Below are 21,791 nucleotides of genomic sequence, written 5' to 3'. Positions count from 1 at the left end.
TAAAAAAACCAAAGCCCTGAGGTAATTTTGGTTCTATTGAAGGAGACTCACTGATCTTAACAGCAATACATGACAGAGAACAACGTCAACCTGAAGTTGCTCACCATGTTGCCTAAGGATGGGATTAAATTTATAAAATTGTGAGCACTCAGCAGTCTCACATAAGGATCCCATTTACTTATTTGTGAATTTATTTAGGAAGGACCTTTGAAATGTATGATATGAGAAGAAATAACATAGGTCCTCCTCTTTCTGTTTCCTCTCTCTGTCCCCGTACCCTTTCCTCATCCCACCATCGATATCACCAAGCATCTTTAAAATCCTTAAACATTTTCAGAGTGCTTTATATACATGCCTCATTCTTTAGATCAAGTAGGGCAAAACTTTGTTGCATGTGGCTAAAGGCCATTTTAGAATTTTGAGAGAAAACAGGAGACAAAACATAATCTTTGAAATAAAGGGATTAAAACAGCAGAGTAGCAATGATTTTTTACTTAAAATACATATCTATTTTATAAAATACATGTATGTTTTATAGTTGAACTTGAAAAGGACTGATCAAGTACTTCACATATGCTTTAAAACAACTGGGCTATAGACAAATACAACAGGAAGATATAAGCAAATTATTTAAATGTAGCATTTATCTATCTTTGATGTTAAAATCTAATAATGCTCACTACAGACAAACTGAAGGTGTGAAAAATATAAACATCCATAATCTCACTATGCAGAAAAAAACATAGGTATGTGTTGAGTGCAATCCTATAGTCTTACACACACACACACACACACACACACACTGAAGTTATATATTTCTTCACCCTTCACTCAGATATGTAGAAAATAAGTGCTTCCCTGTAAAACTCTAATCTGGCCATGTACTGTCACTTCAGTGAGTGAGAAAAACACCTAATAAGTTTTTAGCAACATTTTAGTCTCTTGTAGTCTGTAAGTCTCTTTTCACTTCAGTCTATTCAAAGTTATGAGGGTTTCTAAAGCATCTTTCAAAGACTTGGTCTCTTTAAGAAAATACTTTCCTTCAGATTACTCTCCTAACCCCACTTTATTCTTCCTCAAATGATGCCCCACTGTCTTTCTGAGAAAGAAGGCTATAGCTGACACAGACTTAAATTCACAATGGTTAAAAGAAACTAAACAAGGTCACCCTTCTATGATGAACAAATGCCAAAAAAACTCCCTTCCTCCAGACCGTTGGCCTGCACTGGGACCTGTGGCTTATGTTGGAGGGCACATTTGCATGGACATAACTACGTGCCAGACCCTAAGCCATCTTCCTTGCTCTGTCTTTGTGGGAGATGAAAGGGATGGTTGGATCCACGGCTGTCTCTGGCCCTGGGGTTTTCTGTAGCAAGGGTTGTCCACTGCCTTTCTGTTCTTTACCCCATAGGCATTAAAAGGAGGTCTGACTTGGGACTTGCTCTCAATTGTTGCTTCAGTACCTCTCAGATAATCCCTGATGCCTTGGACCCATTTGTTTTAGCTGATGTATTTTGTGTCTCTGCTACATATGTAACCAGTCCCAGTTTTGGAAAGTCCTCCCAGAATGTTAGCTAAGGATACTTGTTGCCCTTTTCACTGGGGACCCATGCAAGGCTTACTAGGGTCAGATAAACCCTCCTAAGTCTTCTCTTTGAGGACCATTAAAAAAAAATTCCTGGATTTTGCCTCTGTCAAAAGGACAGTAAGATCAGGATACAGAATATAAATTGTGTGCCTCTGTCTTCCTATCTGGGTAGCATTACTGAATTTTTCTAACATGGCCAACTTCCGTTATATAAGGGGTGATCAAAATACAGAGTGAAGGTTTAAATTTAGAACTTATTACAGCAAAATACACATTGTCATTAATCCCTCTGAAAATATATCCCCACACTTTGAACACATTTATCTCCTATTTCTTGCCACTTTCTGAAGCAGTACTGGAAGCCTTCTTTCATGAGCATCTTCAGAAGTTGTGTTTAAAAATGTAGTGAATGCTGTTGTTTAGTGTCATTCAATGGAAAGGCAGGCCCTTAAAACGTTATGGTGTGTTCTCATCCACCTTATTTTCCATATCTGGCACCATGTGAAGTCTGGATGTTCCCCAAAGTCAAAATGACCGGGAAAGATAAATTTTGCATTGATTCAAGATTTTGAGGCAGCCATGATACCAAAACTGAAAACATTCTTAAAAAGAAGACTTCTAGAACTGCTTCCGAAAGTGGGAAGAGAATGATTGGATAAATGTATTCAAAGTAAAGAGGATAATTTTGATGAGGATTGATGGTGATATGTCTTTTACTATAATAAAGTTTTAAAATTTAAATATTCACCATGCTTTTGATCATATGTCCTATATCTGGTTAAGATAGTATCAACTTTTACCTGAATTAGAACTGTGAAATTAATGGAGGACCAAAGGAACAGTGGAAGGGGTTTTAAGCAACTTTTGTAAAATTTATAATGTGTATTTTGTTTCTTGTCCCATGCTCAAACTTTGTGTGTTTGTATGTGTGTGTGTGTGTCTGTGTGTGTGTGTGTGTGTGTGTGAAGAACTTGAACCTCTGTAGAAGTGTCTTAGCATTGGATCTCTTGAGTCCACAAGAAATTTCAAGTGTAATTCTTTGATTTGGTTATTTTGGCTTTTACTAAGTTTGTATTTGTTATCGAGAAAAACAGTGAAATTCAATAGCATGATAAAATAATCCCTCGGTTCATGAATGTTTCCGTTTGCAAACAATTCAATTTGCAAACAAAAGCATTTTGCAGAATTTGGCTTCTGTTTACAAACTCTAATCAGGTGACAGACATGGCCACGGTCATCTTCCCCACACAAACACACACCCAACCATCTTTCCCAAAATTGTAAAAAAATTAAGTTTGTAAACTGAGGCACCACTGTATATAGAACTAATTTTAGTTATAATTTATGTTCATGACTCAATGTCTACATTTTCACTCTAATTCTCACTTATTTTTTAAAATTTGCATTGCATACAATAGAGAGAAGGTTGAACAAAAACTGTATGAAACCTGTGCAAAGGGAAATAACTGAATCTTCAACACTGAAAGGCTAAGAGGTCTTCCTCCAGTTATTAAAGGAGTGAAAATTGTTGAACTCTATAGGCATTTAATTTGTCATTAAGGTAAGAGTTGGCTAGCAAGGAACTGGGGGTGGGATGGACTCTCTGTAGATTGAGACTGACCTAACTTTTCTGGGCTCTGCAAATGCTTAAACTATGACTATATTTTGGGAAGACTATAGCTAGATTGGTGTATTTGTTAAAAAGGCATTTGATAATTTACTTATAATGACATCAATGTATATTTGTCTAATGGAGTTTTAAATTTAAATTTTCTTGTTATAAGCTAAGCATGGACAGTTTGCCTCTGAATGTTTAAAGCTAGAAATTTCATGGCTGGCCACATAGATTGGCATGCTTCTTCACACCTATGTCTGTTAGCTTCTCTCTATTTCAGTATTCTTATGGGTCAAGTGGAAAAAAAATAGTAACACCTTTGGAATACTAATCCTGGTTGCTATTTATAGACTTTTTATTTAGTTTCTGTACCAAGGCTTTAATTTTCCCTCACTTAACCCCACCACGAACCTATGAGGTAGGTTGTTATGCCTCTAAAACAAATAATAAAAACGGAGCCTCAGAGTCATTAACAAACTTGTCCTACAGCACACAGCTAAATGGGATTCTAATCCAGGCATTCATGACTAAAGGATCATCTTCTTATTCGCTCCATTGGGCTACTGCTTTTCCCTACCTTACCAAATTAGATATGAAGATCAAATACAAGCATGTATAAGACAACGTAAGCTATCTTTGACTAGGTGTATTCTTTTGAAGGTACTTCCCTCTCCTAATTTATTGTGGATTACATTTTATTTCTTTGCACTGTTGGTAAAATGATGAAAGGAAGACAATGGAAAACAATAATTATGAAACAATACCAATTATTAAAATATTAAAAACAAAGAACAATTATCAAAATATTAAAAACCATAGCTTCTATTTGTACCTTTCTTTTATTTGCCATTGATTTTTGTCAGAAAAAAACAAGATTATTTATGGTTTGTATATTAGAATTTGCTGTTGGGAAGGAATTACCTATGATTGTTTTATGATTTCTGTCCTACTTTAAACTGATATGTGCCAGAGTCCATATGCATGTGTCCCTTACAAGGACAGTTGTCTAAAAGATTACATAATCTCCGAGTAAAATGATCTCCTTTAAAATAGACATACAGATACACAAGAAATACATTCTTTTCAAGAAATATTAGAATGAGATGTGCTATTTGAATGCCACATCTACATAGTTCCCAAGGACAGTAAAGGTGTTACTATTTTTAAGTGGAATAATCAGGAGAAAAATGCCAAAAACTGTCATTAAAAACTAACTTGATAGGTTAGTATCACAATTCACTTCCCACATATATGAATGTTTAAAATGTAGCAGGCAGAAATAACAAACACGCACTGGTACATACATTTCTTTAACAAATTTAATTAACCAGTGATTTTACAGCTATTTAAAAAATACCTTCTATTAAGTTAGAAGATTTTTAAATTGACCACAGAAATCTTGAACCCTTGGCTTCAGGGTATCTTATCTGGTCTAATCAACCAACAATTTTTTTTTAAATTTCTAAAAGTGCTTTAGACTTTGATGTCCTTTGTCCTCTCACACCCTTGCTCTGGCAGGACATATTCCACCCTGTTATTTTTCATTTATTAGATAATTGGTTCTTTCTTTCTTTCTCTCTTTCATTCTTTCCCTCCTTCCTTCTTTCTTTTCTTTCTTTCTTTCTTTCCCTCCCCTCCCTCCCTTCCTCCCTCCCTCTTTCTTTCTTCTTTCTTTCTTTCCTTTCTTTCTTTCTCTCTCTTTCTCTCTCTCTCTTTCTTTCTTTCTTTCTTTCTCTCTCTCTCTTTCTCTTCCTTTCTTTCTTTTTTATCTCCTTTCCTTTCCAGACTTTCTTCACTTGCTTTATAGATTCTCTTCATTGACTTCAAGTGTCTTTCAAAAAGAAAAACACAGCATTTATTTTGCAACAAATGGAAAAGCTGCTGGAATTAAAAGATTCTGCTTTTCTCTCTTTCCTGAATCACTGCTGTTTTGTTTCCTTGACATTTCTTTAATTTCCTTGAGCTTGTAATAAGATATGCTTATCATACTCCAAAGAGGAGTCTTTGGGACTCTGCAAACTTTTCCTGTTCCTTCATTAGTACTAGAATTACTATGTGGTCAGCCATGTAACTTTCGTTCAGAGATACACAGATTGTTTTTCTTATAGTGGGGTCCTATGAGCAGAAACAAAAACACATTAAGGGTTATCTCCCATCTCTTTTCATCCTTCTTTATTTCCTACTTCAAATTCCATTTTTGTTGATTCTTCGATATCATTTAGATGTCCTGGTTTTCTGTTTTGGTGATGTGTCCTTCAATTGTAGCAATTACTTGAGATATGTTCAGATTATGTCTTTTCTAGTAGATACCTCCCTGGAAAGAACTTTGTCCTCCTTAAATTTTATATTTCAAGAATTTAGCATAGCAATTAGGACATTTAGCATGGCATTAGGATGAATAACAGTAGATGGAAAATAAACTGTTTGGTGGAACACTGCCTTAAATTGCAGGTGAGATATTTGAGTTAAGGGAAAGACTTGCTTGAAGACCAGGGAAGTAAAATGGGTTGACATAGAGAATACAAAAGGCTGAAAAATGAGTTCTGCTGAGAATATATGTAGAGTTCCTGCCTTTTCATTTGTGGCAAGAGACCACAGTTCCTCATGTTTTCCAAGGTTGACCTCAGAGGGACAATAAAGGCATGACAAGTCAGAGTTTTCAGCATAGTGAAGAATTATGCACAGGCTTGTGTTATTTGCTGATGTGATTTTAATATCTTTCATGACTAAAGGCCAAGTAGGGTATAAAAGCTTCCGTGAGCTCTGAAAGTCAATTCATTTCAACACACATGTGCTGAAAGCCCACTCTGTGCTGAGTCTGTAAGTAGAAAGCTGACCAGAACAATAATATTTCAATAATAATGCACTTTTCTCAGCCAAAATAACTGCATAAGTCACTTCAGCTGCCTCTAAACCACATTGCTTTGGGTGATCTTTAATATTTTCATGTAAGGAACTCCAGACAGCTCTTTTCTTATAGGTATGCCATTTTTCTTTACCCTCTAAATTTAAGTTTTCAGTAAATGATATACCCAAATAGAGTTCTAACAGATTACATTAAATTGCAAGTTTTTTACTATATATTGTATTTTTCATTCATTTATTATGCAGTGACCATGTGCCTAGAATTTTTCTGTCCACTACAACATATAGATGAACAAGAGAAAATACATTCCTTTTCCATGGCACTTTGCAGTATTCCCATGAAGTGGCATACAATAAATGAACATAAATTGTATCAGTCAGCATTTAGCCTATAATAGTGCTGTGAAACAAACAACTCTAAAATCTCTGAATAGTAGTACTCAATATTCATTTGTCACACTAACACTTTTGTGAGGCAGCTAAACAGTGACTGATCATAGCAAGATTCAACTTACCTGGGAATTAACCTGTCAGTTTTGAGAACTTGTCTGTTCCTCTCATCTCTTCAGTCTCCTTGGACCAGAGACACCAGATCACACAGCAAATCTAAGTCTCTGCTTTTGTCATGTTTACCAGCATTTCATTAACCAGTACAATTCACAATCAGATCCCATATGAATGGATCAAAGGAGGATTTTTCACTCACTCATAGCAAGAAAAAAAATGGGGTCCTACAAAAGCTACATTCATTTCTTCTGAAAATGATGATGACCCCAGTGACCTAATTACTTCCACTAGGCCTTAACCTATTAAAGGTTTCTCTGGCTCTCAACACTGCCACACTGGGAAATAAGACTCTAGCATGTGAACCATTGGATGACACTTCAAACCGGATCAAAACCATAGCAGCATGCCTTTCTCTGGGAGAGAGTCAAGAATTAAGAACAATTCAGTCAAAGACATATGGAAATAAGAATATATTAGCTAGTGTAAAACCTGTGAAGAAAATAAAGCAAGCTTACAGAATACCCAGAAAGTCACTAAGAATTGTTTCTTGAGATGAGATTGTAACCAGCTGACTGCATTCCAGGTAGAGAAAACGGGATAAAGAACCAGGGGGTAGGAATATACTGCAAGTGATGAAGAAACTGAAATAAGACTACAGGAGGATAATAGACAATGAAATCAATGAAGCAGGTAGTAGCCATACTTTGGTACATGGGAACATCTGAAAATACTATGAATTCTTGACTCTAAAGTTATCACCTAAAATAAGAAAAACATAAAATGGTGGGCTCTAAAATGATTTGGGTGCTTAAAAATTCCAGGTTTCTTTCCTGGGCCTCTCAGAACTAAATGGAAATAAAACAGAGTTGGCACACTCTCTTCCCTCCCTAGACCCACTCTTGGGGAGATTTCTTACCTTTCCCCCCCAGAAAGTTTTCTAGATCTGAAATAGTAACATCTCTGACTGTTGGTGGAATTCTTTCATCTGGAAGTCCTTACGCTGGTCCTTCAATGGGGAAGCAACCCTGGATATAGAAGCTAGAGATATTCTCCATGACCTTGAGGTAATGATTATTAGGACGTGCAGAATAAATGTAAATGGGTCACACCAATGACTACTACCAGTGCAGTCACATTCAAAGCCAGCTGTGTCTCAAAATTTCACTGAATTAGAAACACAAAGTTGCTAAACACTGAACTGCCTTAAATCGTGATATCTTAAGCACTTTCTAGAAATGACTTTTGATCTTTGTCCTGTGTGAAAATTTTTGTTTAAGATTTAATTAGACAAATTTTTTCTTTTGTCCTCATCTTTCTATAGATTTAAGAAGAAGAGAACTATTCTATTTTCCAACATATGGTAAAAGCAAATCGAAAACAGTAACATGGGGAAGCTGCTGCTTTCCGTGGGTCACAGTGATACCTCTTATAGGTGTTTACTTGCCTTCTATTAAGACTCACCAGCTAAAGAGGCGATACACAGTTATAAATTTACACTGCAGTATCTTTTAGCAAGAAAGCAGCCATGTGTGGATGAATCAGAATATTTTGGCTCAGACACACTGATGTGGTTTTACAGGAAAAATAAGTGTGACAGTGTTTATTTCACACACATTTGTTTGGGAAAGGACTTCAAAGCAGTGGGCAGAGATCAGTTAAGCATTGCCACCTCGCCCACAGGCTATACCTCTCCTTTTTAGGTGAACTCTCAGGTCATCAGCACTAGGGTAGCTCAGACTCTATTCATGGCCTGTGCTTCAACACAGGACAGGAATCCTGCCAGGAAGAGGACTTGAGTCCTGGCTCCTCACCACCCTCATTGGACTCCAGCTGCCAGCACCGCCCAGAGAAGAGAGCAGACTGCCCTGCCTTAAGAAAGCTTGCAGCCCATGTGAGTGGTGGGTTAAAAACCTATAGGATGGTTCAATCAAAGGCATTGCCTTCCTCCATCCTGTGCTGCTTTTGTACCTTGGAGCACATGCTGCTAGGAGACAAAGAGGACACGCGTTTATTTTCAAGCGTAGGACTTTGGAACCACTTGGGAAGAATATTCTTGATTGAGAACCAAAACATTCCATGATGCTTAACAAACCTGCAAATTGAAAAATCAGCATCGGCCCATGCATCCGGGAAGCAGGATAAGGACTCATACCCTGAAAAAAATCAAAATATTTCTTAAATGATATTTGTATGCATTTGCAAAATTACCGCTTTCTGAATCAAAGTCTCAAGCTGTTTTCATCTGAGAACATATGTTGTGCCATTAGACAATATCTCAGCCTGTGCTGTCCAAGACATACCCTACCGCATCACATAATGGACAGTCCTTCAAAAAAGGAACTGCAGCTCAGTCAATGCCCCCTGTAATAATATTTTAAAATAAATGATATGCATCATTAAATCACTGAGGATGACTAACTCAATTTTAGAAAACCCACAACTCCAGCAATCATAGTTACAGCTCTGATTTGAATATTTTCACTTTCACCTGAGCAGCCAGTGGGAGCCAGTCAAGCAGATTCAGCATCTAGGCAGAGGAAGGCTGTCTCCGAGGAGCCGGAAGGAACCTGTGATTATGTAGTTACAGTAGCATCGGCTAGATGCCTCCTGTCTGCCTGGGCTTTCTAGGTTTTTCCTCCTTCCCTTCTTGCCTTCTTATTTACATATCACAGGCATTCTCTTTGTAAAGTTAGTTTAAATAATTTATTAGATTGATCTTTTAAAAAATTCTACCATGACTAAATGTCATAAGGAAAAAAGTCTTTCTAAACTTATTTAAAGGTTTTTCGTGGCGTAGGCCAGTTACCTGCTTCACTGCTGATATTCTAAAAATACCTCCATGTCCATACTGTTATCCATTCTTCACGTCCAATTGCTCTGTTATGGTAATAGTCAGAAGCACACCATGCAGTAATTACTTACAGCTGACTGAAGAAAAGAATATTCAACTCCCCCCACTGTTCCACTAGAAGGTCTTTATGCACTATTAACTCATTCCTGTTTATTAATACTCTACTGGTAATTCAGACTGCTGCCTCTTAGGTTTGTAATAGGAGGACTATTAAACAGCAATTACTGACCATATGGGTTGGCGAATATTTGTTGTTTTTTGGGGTGTTTTTTTCCTCCTCCTTCTAACTTGTTTTCTAAGGAGGCATACTATAACATAGTAAAAGTATAATTGCATCTGCATAAGATTAACAAGCTTGGCAGAATTTCTCCCTTAGAAAATGTGAATTTAGTTCCAGATTAACATTGCTAGTTTAGGAAAAGAGATTGTGAGAGAAACAGGAAAATATGAAAGATGGTTCTCAGGTGGGAAGACCCCTACTTTGAAGACATTTTGGATCATATATTTCCTAAATCAGCTGTTTTCTCTTACTGATTTTAAGAGGACACTGACTCACCCTTTAGCACCCCCACTTTTGAAAACCAAGCATATTTGTTAAAGAATTCAACTCTAGTCCCACTTTCCCTTTCAAGTTCCCCCAAGAATGTGGAAGTGGTCACTTTAAGTTTTAAGATGTAGTACATTATGCATCTCCCAAAGAGCAGGTGTATGGATCTGGGCAATGAGGAAGCACTCCTCCTGGGAGAGGGATGGTGTGAGTAATGGGTTCAAGTGAAGCAAGCAGGTGGTAAACGATGATTATAGTGATAATAATGTATGCTTCTCTCGAAGGTAGTGAGCACTAAGCGTGTTGCAAACATTAAACACATTTAAATCAAGTTGTGTCTTTGAGATACATCAGAACCCAGGAGCCAGTTTCTGTTGGAAAGTGATGAGGTGAGATCCAGAACAAGTGAGTCACTTGTGCAGTGTCCTTAACCAAGGTGTCAGCAGAAGCTGGGTGTCTCGGGTCCCTGACATAGCAAGATTTACTCTGAAACAGTTGGCTTCCTGAGTACACTTTGGCTTGTCTTTTACTTTTTTTTTTTTCCTAGGAGTAGACATTCTCTGTGTCCAAACATTTGTAGTCCTTCAATAAACAGGTGAAATGCCTAATACTGTAGTGTACATTTGTATTCCCGGAACTGGAGAGACAGGCAGAGTGGTCATTTGAGCCGAAGAATTTAACACCAGCCTAGGCACCATAGGTAGATCCCATCTTAAACAAACAAACAAACTAACTAAACAGGTCAAATCCCCCCAAACTCTAGCTTACCCTCATCTTGCTGGTTCTAGGGAGCCAACTGGATTTAGAGTCGGTACCATACCTTTGGTAGGTGGTTTTAGATAATTTAGTGATCTTCCTTTGTTCCTTGCTGGTGTTGTGTGTGAAAGTTTTTTCTCCCAGATACATTCTAAATTCTTGAAGACAGGACCCATATCTTTTAAATTTTTCTTCTTATCCCTATAACTAGTTCAGTAAGGGGCATTCAGTGCTTAATAGAACTTGGAAAAATTCAATGGGTATATGCAGCATAAAAAATAAACATAAGTTCCTAAGTTTTCCTGTTCTATGGTGTTGTATGGAGTTTCTGGGTTAAATATGGAAAATCAGTAACAAAAGCAAAAATAAAAATGAAAACAGAATCACAAATTTCAACCCAAAGCTTGACAGTACTAAGCTAGTGGAGAACCTCGGATAGTCTGTAGTTGATGTTCAGTGACTATCTGTAGAATGCAACTAAACTTCATGAGTCAGACTCCTAAGATCCCAGAATCTTTGCAGAGTGGGTCTAGGCCAGGGGCAAACTTGCGAAGAATTTATTTCATCAATGCTCTTCTGATTGAATCCACAATCCTGTGTTACATAAGGCCCACTAGAACTCAAAAGTTGGGGGGGGATTCCTCTAAGAATTTCTGTGGAGAGTACTTTCAATAACATAGGCTGATCCAAGCAGGATCAGAACTACCTGATCTGATCTGAAAGGAACAATGGGGGTTGGCCTGCCCCAAATATCTCAGAGTGAAGAAGCTAGCAAGCACCTGGACATTAGCAGCATCCTTAGATTCCAAACACTATTTTGGTTTTGTTATTGTTATTGTTTTTATAGTGGATTTTTTTCCCAGTGAGACATTATACAGAATCCTGGTGTATATGGCAAATTAAAATAGTACAGTTCTGGTTGGAATTGGGATGGGAGGCATGGATGTCTAATGTGATAATTCAGCTAGTAAAGCCAATAGGCATCTCTGAGAAACTCCAAAGTAAGTTCCTTGGGAGCACTAGGTAAAAATCATTTTCCTAGTTCAACTTCTTTTTTGTTGCAAATGTACAGAGTCAATGCATAACCTCAGACCTGCACAGCTAATAGAAGAATTGTCCCTGCTATCCAAACTTTCTTTTTCCCCAGGTTTATTGAGGTACAGTAGACAAATAAAACTTTTATATATATGCAAGCTGTACAACATATTTTGATATACATTGTAAAATGATCACTACAATCAAGCTAGTTAACATATTCCTCCTCTCATACCACCCACAGTTACCTTCTCTGGTGTGTGTATGTGTGATGAGAATACTTAGAACCTTCTTTCCTTATCAGATTTCAGATGTACAATATTCATTATCAACTGCCGTTACCATGTTATACGATTTCCAGAACTTATTCATCATATAACTGAAAATTCATATACTTAGACCAAATGTCTCATTTTTTCCAGTTCTTAACTTTTTATCTGTTAATCTGTCAGTGGTTCTTTCCATATCTGGACCATTGGGAATAATCACTATGGTTAATTAGCTAAGTTTTAATCTATATTGCCTACCTGTGCTATTAGATTAAATTATTTTCACCAGAAGGCTACTATGAATAGGTATGTACATGACATTGGAGGACTGGGCCATTAGCCCTCCTCTCAGTATGGAACTGAAATGTGTTTAAAGTCAGATAAGTCACCAGGAATTGAATGTTATCAGTCTTCTCGAGTAGTATAAAACAAAATACCATAGACTAGGTGGTTTTAAAAATAGATATTTATTTTTCAGTTCTGGAGGCTGCTAAGTACATGAACAAGGTGCCAGTGGGTTCAGTTCTTGGTGAGAGTTCCTTTCCTGATTTTCAGACATAGTTTCTTCCTGTCTTTAGATGGCCTTTCCTAGGTTCACCCACTCAGGGGAGAGAGAGAGATCCTGTCTCTTCCTTTTTTTTTTTTTTTTCTGTAAAGGCATTAATTTCATCACAAGAACCCCACCTTTATGACTTAATTTAACCCTAATTATCCCCAAAAGACCCTACCTCTGAACACTACCATTTTGGGGATTGGACTTTAACATATGAATTGCAGGGGGGTGGGGGATCATTTAGTCAATAGCAGATGGAGTCTGGAGCCATTGAATAGGAGGGATAGATAAGATACTTCAGGATTTTGAATTACAAAGTTGTAGTTCCTTTTAACTAGCCACACTTGCACTTGCATAGCCAGAGGCCCAGCATAGGTTTTTGCTCAAGTGGGGAGTCTGTGCCTACCTGGGCTTAAATCACAGGTCCACACCAATTCCAGTCCTACCTTGTTTGAGAGGAACTACCACGTGGCTTCCTTATGTGTTGGAAGTTAAGTTTCTCCTATGCATAGCATAATACATTATGCTATAAGCTTTATAGCATTTTTTTAAATTTGGAGGAAAATAGACATATTGCAGTTTGTCTTTTTATTCTTTCACTAATGAAGGAAACAGGATGTAGTAAAGAATATAGTATCATAGGTATAAGGACTTAAGGTATCTCTATTCTAGACCAGATTTTCCTTGCTTTTTTTTTTTCATAGTACAGAGGATTGAAACCAAGGCCTTTGCATTATAGGGAAGAATGCTCTACTACTGAGCTACATCCTAGTTCTCGACCATCTCTCTACCAATTAGCTGTGTGTCTTGGGGTCATATTATATAACTTTACTCCATATCTCTATCTGTAGCCCATATTTGCTCTAGAAATATGTTTGCCTTTACTAGGTCCTCAAAAATTCTCATGTTCTCCATATAGTAGCTCCAATTTAAATTGTATTAAAACAAACAAGTGAGTATAAGTAGTCACAATATGAATCAAATCCTCATATGTGCCAAGAATTATAAATTAGGCTTCATGACAGAAACATTTATTTCTGATATCAGTGAAAACTTGAGATAATTCACTAAAGATGGTATTAAGCCTTGTAAATATCATCCAACTGTGACTTGGAACTGTGTGACTTTCCCCATGGGTGAGAACATCTGGGCAGCCTGTAGGCTTGATTTCAGCGATTCACTTATTCAATACAGACTTGCTTTGTTTCTTCCGTATTTCATTATTCAATTAATAAACATGCATTGAGTTGATACTAGTGATTCATGAAATAATTCAATAAATATATTATTTGTACATCTTTAAGGAGAAAACTACTACATACACAACCCTGTTTTTATTGTTAATAATATGTAATTATCAATACAGAGACGAGTTCCTGACTCTGAAGAACTAATAATCTCATTGGGAGAAAAAATTTATATTTTAGAAAGATAAATAATTTTCTATGACAGTGCAGGATCAAAGTCCAAGGGAAGAATAAAGGCTATGTGTCGGAAGTTGGAGGGGGAGTATGAATATGCAGGCTGGGGTGGAAGGGTTTAGAAAGGTTGTAGGCTCTTCCTAGATACCTCATATTATCAGCACAAGTGGAGAGGATGAAAGAAGTCACATCTGGTAGAAGAACAATATATGCAAAAGCAGTGAATTGGATAAGATTGAGGTATTTGAATTTAGTAAGATACAGATCCATTTGGAGAGAATCTCATATGAGAGACTAGTGTATGCAGTGATGCATAGAATCTTCTGTTTTGGAAAGAATTTCAGATCAGGTAAAGAATTTTGGAAGTTTTTCTTTTTCTTTCTTTTTTTAAGATATTGTGCTCTTTGGAAACTATTTTAGTAGTGAAATCATAGAAGAGTCCTTGAGACCACACAAAGACAAAGGAAAAGTGAGGAAAACTACTAGGAAAAATGAGAACAAGAGAGTTCTCAACACTGTGACACCACTGAAATGACAGAACTTAGAAGACCCATGGTGAAACCAGAGTAAAGCTTAATTCCAAGTTTCTGTGTTTTCTTTCACTCTGGACATTGAAAATTAGAAAGCAGAACAAGGGGGAAAGGCCTGGAGGGAGGTGTTGGAGAAAGAGAGAACAATGAAAGGAAGAAATGGGGAGAATATGAAGGAGACATAATCAGACAAGGGCAAGAATGAGACAAACACTTTGCACTTGTTCAATGAGGTGGAAGACAAAAGGAAATTAATTGAAATTATTATGAGGTGTGGTTGGAGTTAAAGCCACTAAATCAAGTGTGCAAGAATATGTAACTATTTTATAGAAATGATTCTCAATTTCAAGGTTCCATTCTTCAGGGAACAAAAATGCAGTCTCAGACATTTCAGCTTCCTCTCATCATATCTCTGAGTCTTATCTTTTGTTTCTGGGGAGTTCAGTAGTACTACAGTGCTGGAGGTGCCTGGAGAGAGTGGAAGATCTGCCCACCACAGCCTGTCTCAGGCCTGCTGGTGACCATCCATGCATATCACCACCCAGAAGCTCCTCATTCTTACCTGTCAGGCAGACAGGACCTCCCATTGCCTCCTCTACATTCCTGTCCTTTTTTGAAGCATTATGGTCCTTGTGTGAAGCTGGGAATGGGGAAGTTCAAGAGACCACCTGCAAAAAGGACTGTGCAAAGCATCTTCTCAATAACCTTGCCAACTCCCTGCAGCTGCCACAGGTCACCAAGTTATCTGAGGGGTTTGGTCCCCAGACCTTCCTAACCCATCCACAAGACTCAGCCCAGGTAAGATTAACCTGTTTCCATATTTTCCTTCCTCCATCTCCAAATTTCTTCCTCCTCCTAATCTAGCAAGTTGTATCTCTTCTTGAGGGCAAATCACCCTCAAGTCCTCTATTCTCTTCTCATTTTTGATGAAGCAGAAATTTTGTAAGTTTTCAACTCTGTTTATATCTTTTGTTTATCTTTGATCCTTATGATAAAGAAGATAGGTTTACTACCTTAGAAATCAGTGGAGACCAAAAACCGATGACATCTGGCATCAGTCAAATGATAATTTAGAGCTGGGATAATGACTGGGACCATCATGTTTGTCATAATCATTTAGATCTAGGCAGAGAGAGGAGGTGTCTTATAGTCTGAATTGTTTACACTGAAAATTTAGAGAGATGACCTTTAATATGACCCTTGGAGCCTCAGTGAAGATTTCTCAAAGACAGTTACAGCCCCGAGGTTAGGAGCACCTAAGGTTCGGATGAGATATCCAGCAGTGTTTCCAAAGTACACTCAATCCAATGCCCACATGTAACGTTCAGGTTCATACTTGATCTTCCAATTGGGGACAGTTTGATACCTTAGTCACCTTGGTAAATGAATTCATGTAGATTGTTCTTATAGTATGTAGCTAGGTAGTTCTGTCCAGCAAAGAAAATGAGCCTGAAGGAAAACAATGACAGAGCAGCTGTCCTAGTTGTTGAAGAAATGTCATTAAAGTGACATTACACAACCACTTTGTTTCTCTTCTAGCAATAGATTATTTATTAGCAGCATTTTCCCTTGTGTATCATTTTTTGTTTTATAAATTTCACATTTAGTTTTTCTTTTCCCCAGCAGAAGCTAGCTGTTTTTGCAGATGAGCAAGGGCAATTTTAGCCCTAATAAATTCTTGTCCTAAGTTTATTTAGAGTCCAGTGTAACTTTAAGGAAAATACTTCTAATATTTTTGTTCCTTATTTGGTTTTCTCAAACTCAAAATATTAAATATTAATAACTAGAGAGAATTAAAACAAAACTATTTCTCATGCTCATCTGTTGAAAAATCTGAGAAAAGAATGTGCAATAATTGATTATTTGGTTATTTTAATAAGCAGATGAAACACATATGTTTAGGATATAGGTTTATCTTCCAGTATGGAAAGAACATTAATACAAGAGAATGGTTTCCCCTTATTACATCAATCAAAAGTAAGGGGGATTCCATTTTTTAGGTATCCCGTTTAGTAAAATTAAACAAATCTTCCTGATTTAAAGTCTTTCAGACAATACAGTATGTTAAGTCACCAACTGATATTCTGCTAAAAAACAGACAACCCTCAAGAAGCCCCCTCATAGAATGTCTATTATTGGACTGCGGGTTTCATCCAACACTTTTTTAATTTGAATGACTCCAATTCTACCCCATTTCCTCATCTTTTTAAACAGCACTATCACAGTTTAGGCAATCAATAGGGACCTGGAGGAAGAGAACATTAGATCTGCTCTCAGGAACACAGGGGAGACAGCATGTGAAAACTGGGGCAATCGCCTCAAAATTGGGGCATGTGGCATTCTAACGGACTCCCCTGTCTCTATGAAGTTTCTCCTCAGGAGCCTCCCAGAGGTGTCCTCCTGAGACTGTCAAGTCAGCTTGGACGTGACACTGAAAATCTACAGATGCAGCCAAAGAAATAATTTCCTTTCTTAGTTTGATTATTAAAAGCAAAGAACTCATAAAATAATAAAAAAATCAGTGTAGGAATGTAGTGAGCATTTATTGGTAAAAGGGAGGGGGCAGTGAATCTTGGAAATTTTGTACTGTATCTGAGTTTATATTCCATGGTCAGGGTCTGTGAGAAGGGGGAAAAGGCCAAAGCTAAGAAATGGACAGTAATGAAGAACTTACCTTTTAGTCAGAGATTTTTAGACTATGTGGATAGTATTATTTTAATATGTAGTGTTTCCCATTAGGACAATAAAAAGGCAAACAAGGTGATCACGAACACAATCACTGCACAATTAGCTGCTTTTAAATAGAAAACAAAAACGCAGTGAGGATATTGGTGTTGTGGGGGAGAATATACTTACGTGGATTACCTATCACTACTTTAGGCTCCCATTGGGACAGATAATGTTGCACATGGGCTTAGGATTTATAGAATAGGCTGAATAAACTAACAAGGAAATTACAGCAGTAAGGATAAATAAATACCATTCAAGACAAGTATGATCACTGCTGCCCTCCATGCAACTAGCAGACATTCCTGTGCCAGGTAACCACATGCCAGGTTATGCTCCATGTGCACTCTGTGAATAATTTATTGCTATCATCCCATAAAAATGAGAATAACAGAGTGGGACTTTCAGAAAATGAAACTAAAATACAGAAAGGTTGGGCAACTTGCTCAAAGGGATATGGTGCTAAATAGCAAAACTCAGATCCAAAGAACATGATAATGATTGTTCACCATGATGAACCTATACTGAATCTGTCATGGACGAACAAACCTATAGATCAAGTAGGGCAAGCATACTTAATTAGCTTACTTCTAAGGTGTTCTGTTTTAAAGGGTCCCTAACAGGTGATTTAATCATAAATCAGCTTTGTAGTTCTATGGGACTTCCTTTGCCAAGTGAGAAGTACTTTTTCTATTTTCTTTTGAAGTAAAATAAGTGAAAACACAAACCACTGGCATGCTAGGTACATTAATCAATGTGCATCGATTTTAATGAAATCTCATTGGAATATTGAATTAGTTTTTACTGAAAAAAATTTGAATAATGAATAATAATCATGTACACCAAATTAAAAACAATGACTTTTTTTTTTAAAGGCCACACGCAAATCTTATAATCCACTTCTTTCCTTAATATCTGTCTCTTGTTCTGACAATTTTTGGATAGCAATTGTATAGAATTCATCTGAAAAGAAAAACAGAAATGTTCTATTTCACTGAGAATATTACTTGATATCTATATCTGAATGTTATTTCTCTTTTAGAAAACACGATAAAGAGCCCAAAGATTCAAAGGAAGATTTTGAACTTGATGATGGAGGAATAATACTTCTTGGAGAAATGAAGATAAAGATTGTTTCATTCTTGGTACACCTGAGTGTCCAGTACCCAGTGAATGTGATAAGAAGTGGGCTGCTTACAAAGGGTACCTAGGCAGTGACATCTGCACCTCTCGGAACCAGATGCCACTGTGGACATTTTCTCAACCTTTTTCCACTGTGCACACAGCTTGGCGTCCTGGCAGGCCTTTCCCCTAATTTTTAACCTTCAGATATTCTAAGAGGGAGCTGAACATATGGTACAAACTGAATAAATGGGAGCAGATGACTGCAAAGAGAACGTGATTTAATGTCAGGAAGATAGACAAGTAGGTCTTTCTTAAATTGATATGTGGTTGTAGGACCATTGAATCATTTCTATGTGAATGTTCCTTCCTAGATTTAGTAAAATACTTCAATTTGTGAGAAATCCCATGTCAATAACATATAAACCGAGGAAAGCTTTAAGATCTGTGCAGCTCCCAGAACATCCTTAGATTGTCTCTGCTTGCTCTTGTCACTTCCTCAATGCCAGTCATTCTTGTACATTTCTTCCATTGTATTTTTCATGAAGTAAACACAGTTATTACCACAGATTAGCAGACAAATCGAGGCAGGGCTTCTCTTTTCTCCATGAAGTTCTTCTGGACTTGTTTATATTGTAACATCTTTGAAGGTGAGACACATTCTAGTCTACATTTGTTGGTACCTGGCACATATTGAGTACATGGCCAATTTTTTGACAGTATCAATTAATAGTCAAACACGGATGAATGAAAAAGTTGATGTTTTGTGAAGCCCTCAATGATTTAGAGAACATTTAGAAATGAATCCATTTCATTTCCAAAGAAAATTTTGCATTAAGTTTTTTTTTTTAATTCTCCCAAGTGAGATTTGGGGAAATTTCATATGATAAACTCTTTACATTATCTTGCAGTAATTCCACAGAAATCTCTATTTATGTAAACACAGTAAATGCATCATAACACTAGAATAAGTGTACAAATACTGCATGTCAAATTAGGTTATAATCACTTTCAAGGGACGTGATTTCCTAGCTAAACAGATTCCTTTACATTTTGCAAAATAAAAAATAAGTGAAAATAACTATATAAAATCAGGCTTACAGCTGGACAGAACTTCTTGGCAATGGTCCAGACACTGAGCAGGGAAAACCCCTACAGCTGAGGAGTGTGTAGGACTCTCGGGATGACTTTGCAGGCTTGGCCTGGAGAGCTGCTCCTTTGGCTGATTCCTGAGTGTGTACCTGTCCCTGATGACCTGTAGGGAGAGAAGCTACATTAACATTTAAAATGAGACTTGCTGTGAGAGGATTAGGAGGTAGTGGGAGCAGAGTGGAAATTTGTTTGGTTAAAGGGAATAAAAAATGTAATTTGACATTTCACCCTTAGGTAAAAAAGCATGATAGAGAAAGTCAGGGGTCTTGTAACTAAAAAAGTAAATAGTTGAAGCTAACATTGGAATTGTTGAACATTAGGTCAGGGTTTGATTGCCATGGATCCTGTGGTCCAACCCGTGGAATACAGATGGGGAAATGCTGGCTGCAGTGCAAAAAGCAGGGCTAGGTCTTGAGATCAAGAAGTCTGCCTCCACAAACTGATGTATATCTATGAAATAATTGAAGCCTGTTCTTTGAAGAGAGTGAATAGTTTAACAACTACTCATTCTGGTGCATATCTTTAAAAAATACATTCTACATCTCTCCAACACTTTCTACAACACTCTCTTATTTTGATTCCACAAGGGTATAATTGTAAGCCTCAGTTGCAATAGAATACTACATAACTCAGTGGTATTCTCTGTAGCCTATTGGTAATGCAGAGCTTTCACTTAGCTTCAATAAATTGTGTGTTTGCATTTGGTTATCTTTCCTATGTTCCCTTAACTGTGTTCATGTGCTTATTTTTGTTGATTTCAAGAAGTGACTAAAATGGGGGATTTTTTAAAATCTGTTAATTTTGACTTGAAGGTAGCTCACAATTCTATATGTATGAAGTGTTTCTGTTTTAGTTTAACTGATACTAATTTTTACTCAAAATACAGTTGTTGAACACATTTTCTATATACTGTGCAAAAGTTTCCCTCCACATTCCATTGGCTGAACTGCTGTGACCAGGGGTTGGCAAACTATGCCCTGAAAGCTGAAACTAGTTCAGTGCCTGATCTTGTAAATAAAGTTTTATTGAAATACAATCATGCTAATTTGTTTGTGTATCATCTATGGATGTTTTTGCACTCAAATGGCAGAGTTAAGTACATGGGATGAAGACTTAATATAAAAACATTTTGCAAACCTGTAGTACTGAGTATAGATGTTTGATTATCTAGTTGGTTTGATAAGAAAGCTAAATAAAATAGATGACACCAAATGTAGCTACCTAGAACACTACTCACTCAAGTGTCTATGGCCACAAGAAATAATTGTGACATTAAACAATGAAAGGCAAACTAATAAAATCTTAGACTTCTGAAAAATAGAAATCTCTCAGATTCGTGTAAATTATTTTCAAAATCTGTTCCTAGAACCATCTTTAATCTACTAAAATACAAACTTGTAGCTTTTGCATTACAAATTTATTGTTATTTCTTTTACCTCCTTTTTTCAAGAAAAAAGTAATTAGGCTATAAACAGAGGCCTGACAACTAATTTCAGTCAAGGCAAAATTAATACAAAACAAGCAGATAATTTTAGCCATATGAAATTAAAATAGATATATTTTAATGACATTCTAAAAAAATGCCAGGCTAATGTTTTCTCTTTTATGTTCTCCTATCTTCTCTGTCCTCATGTAAACTACTAGTCTGCGGAGGTGATAACATGTACTGATTTAGGGGCACTGCCAACTCCTGCTCCAGCCATTCTCAGTAGTCCTTTCTCCTGTCCCCACTATTGATCTTCTTCCAGACCCTTCTCAGGGCTCTGCTGTACCAAAGAGACAGCACCATCTGAGGGGAAGATATTCAATCTCCACCCTTTAAATTTCTCACATGTTCATTGACATTAATAAGAGCCAGTTTGCTGAATCCTTACCGAGGCTTCAGGAATTTAAAGGTTAGCATTATGTGTGTGGGTGGGTGTGAGTGTACATATTTCCAGGGGGAGATTCCAACATTGCTGTATTTTGTCATTCCAGGAATATATTAAATATGCATCTCATTGTCAGCTGCACCTTGAGATGTTATCTCCAAAATTATCACCTGCATTCTGAGAACCACAACCTTAAAAATATTGACTGGTTAAAAGACAGGATCTAAAGGATTGAGTCAGTGGCTCCCTGGATTTTCCTAATCAAATGAGGATAACATTAACTCAAATAATCACTAGTATTTGATCTGCCAGGATTTGGCTTGAAATGTAGGCATCTCAACTAAAGTTATGTATTTCATTCTTTTGAATATTTCTCTCAGAC

The 21,791-nt window shown here is 37.0% G+C and overlaps 1 long non-coding RNA gene across 9 annotated transcripts in view; it reads left to right on the top strand.

Moving 5' to 3' along the window:
* The window catches only part of LOC101702303 (uncharacterized), a 610,288-nt gene extending 589,468 nt beyond the window's left edge, over nucleotides 1–20,820 (top strand). For 7 of the 9 annotated variants that reach the window (XR_015453096.1, XR_015453090.1, XR_015453093.1 and 4 more), the window contains 3 exons: nucleotides 3,007–3,149; nucleotides 14,983–15,335; nucleotides 18,307–20,820. This is a non-coding gene — a long non-coding RNA (uncharacterized LOC101702303). Of the gene's footprint in view, nucleotides 1–3,006; nucleotides 15,336–18,306 lie in introns of those variants that run through there. The other 2 variants (XR_015453091.1, XR_015453088.1) reach the window with 2 other exon arrangements.
* Nucleotides 20,821–21,791: the final 971 nt, after the last annotated feature.

The sequence above is a fragment of the Heterocephalus glaber genome, unplaced genomic scaffold (genome assembly GCF_053883595.1).
Source record: "Heterocephalus glaber isolate CG9 unplaced genomic scaffold, H.glaber_assembly_v1.0 deba00001457, whole genome shotgun sequence".
NCBI lineage: Eukaryota > Metazoa > Chordata > Mammalia > Rodentia > Bathyergidae > Heterocephalus > Heterocephalus glaber.
Note: the sequence above shows the minus strand (reverse complement) of the source record. Positions and strands in the feature narration are given on the sequence as shown.